Below are 12,237 nucleotides of genomic sequence, written 5' to 3'. Positions count from 1 at the left end.
AAATTAATAATAAATCAGGAAATCACTACTGAGGACACCCATAACCCAGGTGAGGAGGCACATCGATGACGGGAGGCCTGAGGACAGCACCAGGCACATACACTCAGTCGCTCTCTCTCTCTCTCTCTCTCTCTCTCTCTCTCTCTCTCTCTCTCTCTCTCTCTCACATACACCCAGTCGCTATTAAGCATCTGTTGCGTGTGGTGTATTAATTAAAATTCCACTGAAATACGCATAATATGTTTAGTAAAAGGAAAATGTCTTCATCTACATATACGTCAGCTAAGAAGTCAAGGAAAACTATTGATTCAGAGTGTAAAACGAAAATTATCCAGCAGTATGAAAGCGGAAAGAAAGTGAATACGATAGCACGTGACTTGAAATTATCACATTCCATGGTATCGACGATACTGCACCTATTATGTCTACAATTTTAACCAAACAACGACAGGAACCCATCCATGAAATGGAGAAATTGTTGTTTATGTGGATGGAAGATTTAATACAAAACAAATACACCCATGAGCCTTCACACAGTGCAAGCAAAGGCTAGAAGTTTGTTTTTCAGAGTTTAAAATCACGTGCCGGAGACGATTACGCTGAAGATTTTCAGGCTAGTACGGGGTGGTTTAAGCGTTTTAAAAAAAAGATTTGCTTTGCATAATGTCTCTATAAATAAACATCTCCTACCTCAACCCAAGAACATGACCCTGACGATGCACAACCAAAGATTAAAAATTGATTTTGTAAATTTCATTTCTATTAATTTTTACATTAATTTTAGTGTTTACAGTACATTATGCACAGTATTATTTTTCACATTACATATGTACAATATAATTATAGATTGTAGTTTTTTTTGTTTTTTTTTTTTATAAACAGTACGAATAATAAACCAATTAAAATGTAGAGAACGTTTGAATTTAAGCTCATAGAGAGAGATACTTTCGTTTCTACGCCTAAGCTATGTACAGTATCGCTAAGTAAAAGATAAAACCATTGCTGTATTTAAAATGAAAAATAAAAGATGATAAAAATTTAAAAGATTATAAAAATAAATTATAAAGATGATAAAAAGATTAGAAAGGTTAAAAAATACTGTTAATAAATATATGGCCGACATACGACCAGATCGACTTACGACCGGTCAGTCAGAACGGAAGTCGGTCGTAAGTCGACGACCAACTGTACTTGGATTTCAGGAAAGCCCTTGATACTATTTTACATTAAAGACTGCTTAAGGGCAGGTTATTGCTATGGATAAAGCGGTGGTTAAGTGGAAGAAGTTACAGAGTGGCTATCAATGGACACTGCTCTTTGTGGACTAATGTTATTAGTGGAGTTCCCTAGGTTTTAGTGCTTGGCCCATTGTTGTTTTGATTCTACAAATCTCAGGGTAGCAGAGAATGAAAATAACTGAAGTTAACTTTTCAGAGAGACATTCTCTAAGCAGTGCAGTCTTGTCAGGATAGCTCATGGTATTTTTTTGTGAATGATATACAGAAAGTGTACTAGCAGAGATGAGGAGGTGATTATTCCTTTTTATTAGGCAATGGTTAGGCTGCATCATGAGTACTGTATGCAGGTCTGGAACTCTCATTTTAGGAAGGATGTAGAATTGCTAAAATGGGTGCAGAGAATCGCAACCAGACTGGCGAAGGGAACAAAATGGTGCTCTTACCTAGAAAGGTTTAAATTGTGCAAATTGCAGCGTCTCAAGACCAGACACGGGGCTGAGAGGGGAACAAGTATCCTGTGTGTTTTCAGACACTCAGTCTAAAACACTGATGGATCCAATATCTTTCTATTACAGAAGATTTAGGAGAAGTCCGGTTGGCCTGCCTCCCTAAAATCCACTCATGCACACCTTCTCAATGGTAAGCCTTGTTACGTCACTTAGGTGGCGTGGCACCTCCGTAGCCAGGTGGGCAGGAGCAGCAGTGCGTAACACACGCTTCTTGATTAGACCGGGGTTCGAGCCCATGACCCACTAAATACGGAGGATGCGGAAAGGTCAGGGAATGACCACCGCATATCCCCGGAGCAATATGGCCTTAGTTGCTAATGCTCCTAAAAACCAAATAACAACAGCAACAACAACTTGGGTGACAACGAACGTGTAGAGTGGTTCTCTTCAAGACTCCTGGTCAGCATGAAGAGGAAAGGACCAAACCCTTCAGTATATGACAGCACGACAAAACAAATGGCCCTCAGTCCCCAGCGGCTTTCACTCCCCCTCTTATGGCAGCGAGAGGATCGAGTGGAAGCAGAGTGTGCTAAGAATCTCCGGGTACGACCAGGCTGCCATGCACGGAAACTGAACTTGGCCTGTTACAACGTCAGATCACTCATCAGTGAAGACAGGATATTAGAGCTGGAAAAGGAATTAGAAAATGTGAAGGTGGAGTTGTGTTTCTGGTCCATAAAGATTTAAAAAACAACATTTTGGAATTCAAAAGTACATCACCAATGGTGTCACAAGATTAATACTCAAGATTTCTAAGAGGTACAAACTAAAGGTTATAATGATTTATGCACCAACTTCGAGCCATGATGATGAAGAGGTTGTAGAAATGTACACCGAAATTGAGTCTTCTAGATGAGCAGAAAACCCACTACACTATTATTATGGGGGACTTCAATGATAAGGTTGGAAAAAGACAAAACCGCAGAAAGGGGAACTATAGGAAATTTTGGAATTGGTGAAAGAAATGAAAGAGGTGAAAGACTTGTGGAATTTGCAGAATCTCAAGGACTGTCAGTAATGAACACTTTTTTCAAGAAAAGGGTGAACAGAAAGTGGACATGGAAGAATCCAAATGGATTAACAACTAATGAAATCGACTTCATCCTCACTAACAGAAGATATATTGTGAATGATGTTACCGTCCTGAATAAGGTAAATGTTTGAAGTGATCACAGAATGGTAAGATATACACTTGATATAGATGTAGGAAAGGAAAGGGAAAAAAAAACCTGACTTAAGTAAATAATACAAAGGTCTTTGAGATAACAGAAGAGGAGAAAAAGCAGTATGTGCTGGAACTTAAGAACAAGTTTGAGCTTCTGCAGACTGCTCAGGACCAAGATATCGACGAGGAATATTACAACTTTCTGAAAGTGATAAAGCCCAAGAAACCTATAGGGAAAATGAAATCCAAAGAAGAAAAAAATTAGTCAAGAAACACTTGTTATGATGAACCGAAGGCAAAAAATGAAGAGCAAAAAAACACTGACAAGGAGAAAATTGAGTATACTGAGTTATGCAAAGCCATTAGAAAGACTCAGAGAGGACATAAGAAGATTTAACACAAGAAAAATAGAACAAGCATTTAGGGAAAACAAAGGATTTAAATCAGCAGCCATGAGCAGTAATACTGAAAGACAAATGATACTGAAACTGAAGAATAGCGATGGTGTACTTATAAACAGCAAAGAAGGCATAATTCAAATAGCAGAAGACTACTTACAAGTCATACAAGGAGCGAGGGAATGATGCCAGCAGTGGGGAAGATGGATTGCAAATTAGCAACACATACGACATACCCGATATTCTTCCTGATGAGCTAGAACATGCATTGAAGAAAATGAAGAATCAGAAAGTCCCGGGGGAAGATGAAGTTACTTTAGAGTTGTTAAAATTGGGAGGAAGAGACATAACACAAAAACTGGCAAGGCTTGTCACAAAGTGCATTAGAAAAGGTGTGATGCCTAAGCAGTGGAATAATGTAATCATAGTTTTGCTGCATAAGAAAGGAGATAAATCAGAAATTGGAAATTATAGACCAATTAGCTCGTTATCCCACATCTACAAGTTGTTCACAAGGGTCATTGCAAAAAGATTAGAAGGAATATTTGATGAGAATCAACCGAAAGAGCAAGCTGGCTTTAGGACAGGATTCTCAACTATGGATCACCTTCACGTAATATCACAGCTAATGGAGAAAGCAAATGAATGTAAAACACCATTATGCCTGGCATTTGTGGATTATGAAAAGGCATTTGACTCCATACAGCATAAGGCAATGTTTCGGGCATTGGAAAGACAAGGCATAGATACCCACAGAAAGTATCTAAACCATTTACGATTTGCAGATGACATTGTGGTCATAAGCCACGATCCCAAAGAATTAGAGGAAAATCTTAATCAGTTATGCACAGTTAGTAAGGATTTTGGACTAAAGATGAATATGGCTAAAACAAAAGAAATGATGAACAAGTATGCCACAGAAAGGGAAATAATGATTGAATGAGCAGTAATTGAAAAGGTGGAATCATATACTTATCTGGGAAAAGTTATAGCTGTAATAATGATAAATGGCTGGAAGTCAAGAGAAGAATAAATTTTGGATCGATAGCATTCAGGAAATATAGTCACATACTGAAGAGCAATATCCCAGTTTGTCTGAAACGTAAAATAATGAACCAATGTATATTCCCCACTATGACTTATGGAAGTAAAACTTGGGCACTCACCAAAAGAATGGAAGAGAAACACATGGATTAGACAGCAAACTCAAGTAAAGGACATTCTTATCAAAACTAAAGAACTAAAATGGTCTTGGACAGGACGCATAGCTCGAAGACATGATGACAGATGGACTAAGAAAATAACAGAATGGTACCCAAGAGGAGCTAGAAGAAAACCTGGAAGACAAAGGTGGAGATGGATAGATGAAATTCATGAGTTTGTGGGTAGTAAATGGATGGCCAGTGCTCAAAACAGAAGGAACTGGAAAGTTGCTGGAGAGGCCTTCATCCTGCAGTGGATTGAAAATGGATGCTGATGATGATGAAAAAGACCAGACAGCTGTGGGAGACCTGATTGAGGTGTTTAAAGCCTTCAATGGATTGAGTAGGCTGAATGTTAACAGTATTCTTCCACTTGCTGAGACTACAGACATGAGGGGGCATAAATTCAAGTGGAGGAAAGATTGTTGTAAGATAGACGTGCAGAAGTTTGCCTTAAGCCAGTGGATGCTTAACTGTCGGAACAGGCTTCCATTTGTTGTTGTGGAAGTGGATGGGTTGAATAAATTCAAAGAAGAACTAGACAAACTGTTGAAAGGTATTGACTGGTTAACTGTATAGGATTTGTTTTTGGCTGTTTCTCTTTTTCTCTTGGTGGCACTTTTCTTCCAAACAGCTACTCACTCTGTATAAATCTGATTTCCCCCCTACTATGGAATATTGTTCCCACATCTAGGAAAACCTGTCTCAGGCTTCTGGACTCCATTCAAAAGCGAGCAGTTAGGTTAATTAATGCCCCCTCTCTAACAAAGTTGCTGCACTCTTTCTGACAGACATTCTACTTTTGCTGCATGACTTTTCTACAGATACTTCCCTGAGCACTGTTCTTCTGAATTGGTTTCTATAATTCTCGTAACCTCTTCCAAACCAGTATGAATGCGTGCTGCAACTAGTCAGCATTCTTTTACTGTCCAACTTCAAACTCACTCAACCAACTTTTTTTCTACCTCATTTATCCTTTCAACTTCTGTTTTCTGAAACAGCCTTCCTTCTTATGTATTTCCTGAAAATTACAGTGTAGAGAAATTCAAGTCTAAAGTCAACAAGTATCTTCTTTCATCTTCTCAATCTGCTAGCCACACTTAGTGCTAAGTACTATAGGCTCTAACTACCTTTTGTGCTTGGGGTTTTCATTAAAAAAAAAAAAAAAAGTTTTTCACAGAGTACAATGGGAAAAATTGAGTATCAGCAGGTAATCTAAAATCTATAACTGAAAAGATTATTACAAATAAGCATAACATTCATTTCCCTCTCCCTTTTTCTTAGATATATCGCAGATTAAACACTAAATTCACAAATAATTTTCACTCACACATACCACTATTTTTCAATATCAAACAACTGGTACAATAGTTGTTTAACAATAAGTTATTGTTAAGTTATCAATGTAACGATACAAAAGGAATTAAATCATACTACAATATACTATTCAATAATGTGTTAGTTCACTTTAGGACTCACTGTATTAGTTAGTTAGTTAGTTATTTGGTTTTTAGGAGCATTAGCAACTAAGGCCATATTGCTCCGGGATATGCGGTGGTCATTCCCTGACCTTTCCACATCCTCCGTATTTGGTGGCGACGGGCTCGAACCCCGGTCTAATCAAGAAGCCTGTGCTATGCACTGCTGCTCCTTCCCACCTGGCTACGGAGGCGCCAACTCACTGTATGCTCATGGATTCCAAACCAATATCTGATAATATGAAAGCAGTATTTTGGTCTCTCTCAATCTCAACACAGTTGTCAACTCAGCTTTTGATTCAGATTCACGATTCAGCCTTACATTAGCCTAGCTCAAAACCAACATTTCAGTTCATCTCAATAGTGTCCAATGAAGTTAAGGTCAGGGGCTCTGGACAAGTCAGTGAACCATTTGAATGCATGTTTTCAGACCAAGTCACTATGGTTTTGCAGTATGATATAGTGTGCTGTCATGGTGAAAAACCAATGACCTTCCCCATACTGTTGCCACAGTGTAGAAAGGACAAACTTGTCTAGAACATCAAGGACCAGTAGCATTCAGTGTTCCGAGAATCATGGCCAATCATCCAATCTTAAACCATGAGAAAGAAGAACCCCAAACCACAACAGTACCCCTACCAAACTTTATAATTTGGACAACACATTCTGGTAAATAATATTCTTCGGGTATTCATCAGGCCCAAACATACGATCAGTTTGGAAAACATCACTCCCTAACAGAAGTTTCTAATGCTCTTGGGACCAAATATGATGGGTTAGGCACCAGGAATTAATATCAGTTCCTGAGGCTCCCTGAATGGAGAACCACAGGATCTTTATGTTCCTGCAGTCTATTTAAACACTACTTGACTGTAGTAGTATGATTGTATTTCTATATTCTACATTTAATTTTCTTACTTCTAGTATGAACTTATTTGTTTTTATACTTACTCCCAATAGCTGGATGGGTAATGGATACCCATTTTCTCAAAATTATCTCAGGGGTCATCATCATCTGTCATCTTTCCACTATTCCATGGGTTTGCTGGGGTATCTCAGGGGTATGAGGATATTTTTGGTAATACAGCAAATATATAATTACCCCTAAATATCATTGAAAATTCTCATGCTAAAAATAGATTTCTATATATCCATCCTGTTGTCGTCCTTCCACACCTTAAACTTGTATACCCTTATATGTATTGTCTGAGAATGCTATCAATGAGCTACTCAATCCATTCAGTGCTTTAACACCTGAATCAGATCCTTCTGCAGGTACCTAGTTTCAATGGCAATGCTGAATGTCAAAGCTGAGAACATAAATAAAATTAGTAAAGTACAAGGAACAAATGGTGAGGAACTAAATTAAGAATAACAGCATTGTAATAGAGGATGATGTGGGGCAGACACATCCAGTGTCTGCCCCACATCTTCAAATATCTGTTTATCTGTATAGTCTCTTTTGTTTATTATTATGTTAGTTGCGCTAGCAAACACGATTTTTACCTCCAAGAACTTAAATGCTGTTTTTAACCAATTTTTATGCATAGATTTTGAAAATAACCATGATAGTTTCACATCACATCACAGTTATTAAATATAGAGGGAGTTATGTTTTACCGAAATATGCTAATTTTGCATAATCTAGCCAGTAATGCATGGCGTACTGATTTATTTTAAGAGATATAAGCTAATTCTCTTCATTTTAACAATCGATTCAGTTTTCTTGTGATAAATATAATCAGACTTCTACCTATGGTTTATAAGCTCTGGCATACTAAAAAAAAAAAAATTATTACACTTATAAAATTTTGAATACTAAACCTAAATATAGTTTAGCTAAATTCAGCAAATATTTATTTAAATACATGAACAATTTGAATAAAATAGAAATGAGTAATTAATTGTTTACGAAGGTGAAGTCCGATTTCCTCGAAAAGGCCGAACCAGGGGACTTATACGGCGAAACAAACAGAAAGGGTTTTAGATCGCCAAGGGCGAAAGAATTAATCAGAGATTAGACAAAAATAAGGGGAGGAGAAATGAGAACGTAATTTGGTATATAAGGAATTGAGTGGTGGGAAAATTAGTTGGTCTTTCTGGTAAAGCTTTGGTGGTGTCTGGAGGTTGTGTAGTAGTAGTTGTGTACCATGGAGTATGCTTAAAAGGGTTTTGGATCAGTGAAAATTAGCCAAATATGAGCAGAGTAGGCTAAAAGGATTCTGAGTAATGTTTGACTAGCCGTAGTTAGGTATATGCGAAAGGTTATGAAACCCAGATGGTCCGCTAGCACCTGAGTCCGGTCTGATAGTCCTAAAAGGAGGAGGAAGCATAAAAAAGGATCCCCCGAATGGCAAAATCGTCATTTGATAACTGAACTGACCCAACCTTGCGATGGGAAAAGGTAATGTAAGTACACTTTATTCATACGATGTCTAATCCTAAATTTGTCCGGAGAAGAGGAATTAAATCTTAATTTAAGAACTAAGGAAAAAGGCACTCTGTGTTCCTGCTAAGAAAAGACTCAATTAACAAGTGTAATAAAAAGGGGAATTTTATCTGATTTCTAGAAGAAAAATGTCTAATGAAGTAGCAAGGACCCCTTTCTGAGAATTGGATTTATTGTAAAAGCATAGTAATTGTGTATACAAAGAAAAAGAGAAAGGATTTATATGTTATAAATAACTTGCTTGTGAAGTTAAAAGAACACGGGAAAGTTAAACCTTATTATCTGTAACAATATGGTATAACCTCAGGCTTGAAATTTTTATATTAAACAAATTGCAAATATAATTGTGTCTATGTCAGTTGTTTCATTTTACCCTAGTTTGATTTAAGATCCCTGGACACCTATACGCAGTCAGTGACCTAAGGTAACATAGAGTTAACCTAAATAAATAACAGTAGGTGAACAAAATATATATAAAAATAAAATAATTATATATATAAAGATAATATAGCAAAAAAGGAATGCCTACAGGTTTTTATGTTCATATTCCAATGCAACAACTTACAATTTGAAGAGAGCACACTTAATTTTTTGGTGAGGATTTTTGCCAAGGTTTTTCAAGTATTAACTGATAGTGACATGTTCTCAGGGTTTTAAATCTATCCTCCAAACAGTAGTGGGGAAGATAATAATGATCAAGTTCAAGTTGAGGATTCCCCGGAAGCCCCCACTTCACGAGATGTCGACTATCAGCCAGTAAGTTCAGGTAGTCAGGTACATTTAATCAAACAAGATGAGTTGAATGATTTGGTTCGAGACTTAAATTTGCCAAAAGAACAAGCTGAACTGTTAGGTACTAGGTTACAGTAGTGGAATATACTCACAGTAGGAACAAAGATTTCGGTGTTTCGAAAAAGACATGAAAAGTTTTTAAAATATTTTGTTACGGAGGACAATATGTGTTTTTGCAAAGACATTATTGGACTTCTGAAAGAACTAGGTGTTGTGCATAAGTCAGATGAATGGTGTTTATTCATAGATGCCTCAAAATTAGGCTTAAAAGAAGTTTTACTTCATAATGGCAACGAATTTCCATCAGTTCCTATGCTTCATTCAGTTGGACTTAGAAAAAGTCATCAAAGCATGTCTAAGGTTCTACATGCTATGAAATACCAGGATTATGGTTGGAATATATGCAGTGATCTTAAGGTTATTGGTTTGCAGTGGGGTTTCACAAAATATTGTTGTTTTTTGCGTTTGTGGGACAGCCGTGTGACAGAAGAACATTATGTTGTGTAACACTGGGACAAGCGGGACAAGTTCACACCAGGACAATGTAATGTAAAATATATTCCTTTAGTGCAATCAAACAAGGTTCTTCTTCCACTCCTGCATCAAACTTGGATTGATTAAAAATTTCGTGAAGGAACTAGACAAAGAAGATAACGGATTTGCATACTTGAGAAGTGTGTTTCCTAATTTAACACATGCCAAACTTAAGGAATTTTTGTAGGACCCCAAATTAGGAAATTTCTGAAAGATGTGTTTGAAACTCAGTTAAAGGAGGTTGAATTGGTAGCTTGGCGATTATTTAAGGCAGTAGTACATGGTTTTTTGGGTAACAGGAAAGAAGTAAACTATGAAGTGTTGGTGTCTAATTTACTCGAGTGCTACAAAACTGGGCTGTTGAATGTCATTGAAAATTCATTTTCTTCATTCCCATCTCAAATTTTCCCCCAAAAATATGGGAGATGTGAGTGATGAACAAGGGGAGGGGTTTCATCAAGATATTTCCATGATGGAAAAGTGGTACCAAGGTCGCTGGGATCCTGTAATGATAGGGGATTACTGCTGGTTCTTTGTGAAGGGAGAGTAAGCAAGAATACAAGTGAAAATCCCTTAGTACCAAACATTTTAGGACAATCACAGGTATGCTGATTATATATTATTGAAATATAACTATTTTGCAATGATTTATGATATTTTTTCTGAAGTTAAATGAGTTATAGAGAATGTATAATATTTTACACTTTTATTAAAAACTTGAATTATACAAATATATCCCTTTATTTTAAAATTAAACAGTGGTACATCTTTTGATATAGATGTGATAGATGTTTTATGGTGATTTTCAGAATCAGAGTGTTTATTTCCTCCAGAATCACATATTTTCATTGTGGAGGTATGGTTGGTTGTTTGGTTGTTTATTGGTGCATTGACAACGGAGATCATAGTGCACCAGTTCATTTGTTATATTATATATCTTTGTATGCATATTCATTCTCTATATCTTGGTCGAATGCACGGGAGTTAAATATTTTCTGTGATTTATACCCTATCATTATTTACAGTAGATGGTAGATGTTGATTGTCTGCATGAATCTGAAAAAGTCTGATACACGTTCTTTGTCACCTAGGATATCTCTGAGGGTGATGTCTTGATTTCCTTTATATAATGATGAGAAAATCTTTCATCGATCATTTTCATAGGTTGGGCATTCTATGAGTATATGTCTGATTGTTTGGGTAGTATTGTATGTTTGGCATCTTGGAGGTTCTTCAGCACACAGTAAATAGCCATGTGTGATGTGTGTATATCCAATTCGTAGTCTCGTCAGAATGACTTCCTCTCTCCTTGATTTCCTTGTGCTTGTTTTCCAATGTTCAACTTTTGGTTTTATTTCATATAATTTATTTGAACTTTGTTTTTGCCATTGTGTCAGAGAGCAGTTTTGAATGATTGGTTTGTAATCCTGATATGGCACTGGGAAAGGTTGTTTCTGGAGGGTTAGTTGTTGATTTTGCAATTCTGTCAGCTTCTTCGCTTCCTTTTATCCCTTTGTGTCCTGGTAGCCAGCAGAAAAGTATTTTTTGTTTTTCTTTTGTTAATGATGGGTTATATTGGTTGTGGTTTGAATGGCTTGTATTGCACTTATTGAATCAGAATATATTACTGTTCTCAAATGATATGTGGTTCTGAAGTACTCCAGGGCTATCTGAACTGCTACTAACTTTGCAGTGTAGACACTGCATTCTTTTGGAAGTTGGCGTGCCAGTGTAGTGTCTGGAAATACTGCCGATGCTTCTACATGGTTCTCTGATTTTGATCCATCTGTATATATTGGTACATAGTTGGGATATTTAGTTCTATGTGCTGCATGCAGTTGTTGAAAGTTAATGTCTGACAAGTTATTTTTATTCCAGGTGTGTGTGGAGAGTTCACAAGTTGTGGAGTGGTTTATCCATGGTGGTATTATGTGCCTTTCAAGATTTGCAACATTATTTACATTAAGATCATATGTTGTCAGTAGCTCTTGTAGTCTGATTCCTAGAGGCTTGTTTGCACTTTTGCGATTCCTGTATATGTTTTCCCATTTTGGAAATAATGATGTCCAAGTCGGATGGTTTCTTGTGGATCTTATCTTGTATGCATAGAGTAGGGCCAGCTGTTGTCTCCTGAGGAACAATGGTAGTTCATTAGCTTCTGTATAAAGACTGTATGAAGGTGATGTGCGGAAGGCTCCTGTTGCTATTCATAGTGCACTATGGTGAATTGGATCTAACCATTTGAGGGTGCTCTCTTTTGGCGGAGGCATAAACAGGTGTTCCATAATCTATTTAACAGATTGAGCAGGGTATAATGGTCTGCTCCCCAAGATACTGATGTTAAGACTTTAAGGATATTAAGTCGTCTCATACATTTTATTCGTAATTGCTTTATATGCTCTACGAAGGTTAACTTTTTGTCTAAAGTGAGTCCAAGAAATTTTATGCTTTGTTTGACGGGTATTTTGTGAC

The 12,237-nt window shown here is 36.9% G+C and overlaps 1 protein-coding gene across 3 annotated transcripts in view; it reads right to left on the bottom strand.

Annotated features, from left to right (window-relative positions):
* LOC150078548 (uncharacterized) overlaps positions 1 to 12,237 on the bottom strand; it is a 732,675-nt gene that overhangs the window by 386,413 nt on the left and 334,025 nt on the right. The gene's annotated exons all lie outside the window — the stretch shown is intronic.

Source organism: Mastigoproctus giganteus, chromosome 11 (genome assembly GCF_048544385.1).
Source record: "Mastigoproctus giganteus isolate SK-2022 chromosome 11, ASM4854438v1, whole genome shotgun sequence".
NCBI classification, from domain to species: Eukaryota; Metazoa; Arthropoda; class Arachnida; order Uropygi; family Thelyphonidae; genus Mastigoproctus; species Mastigoproctus giganteus.
The sequence above is the reverse complement of the archived record's forward strand: the minus strand, read 5'-3'. Positions and strand labels throughout refer to the sequence as shown.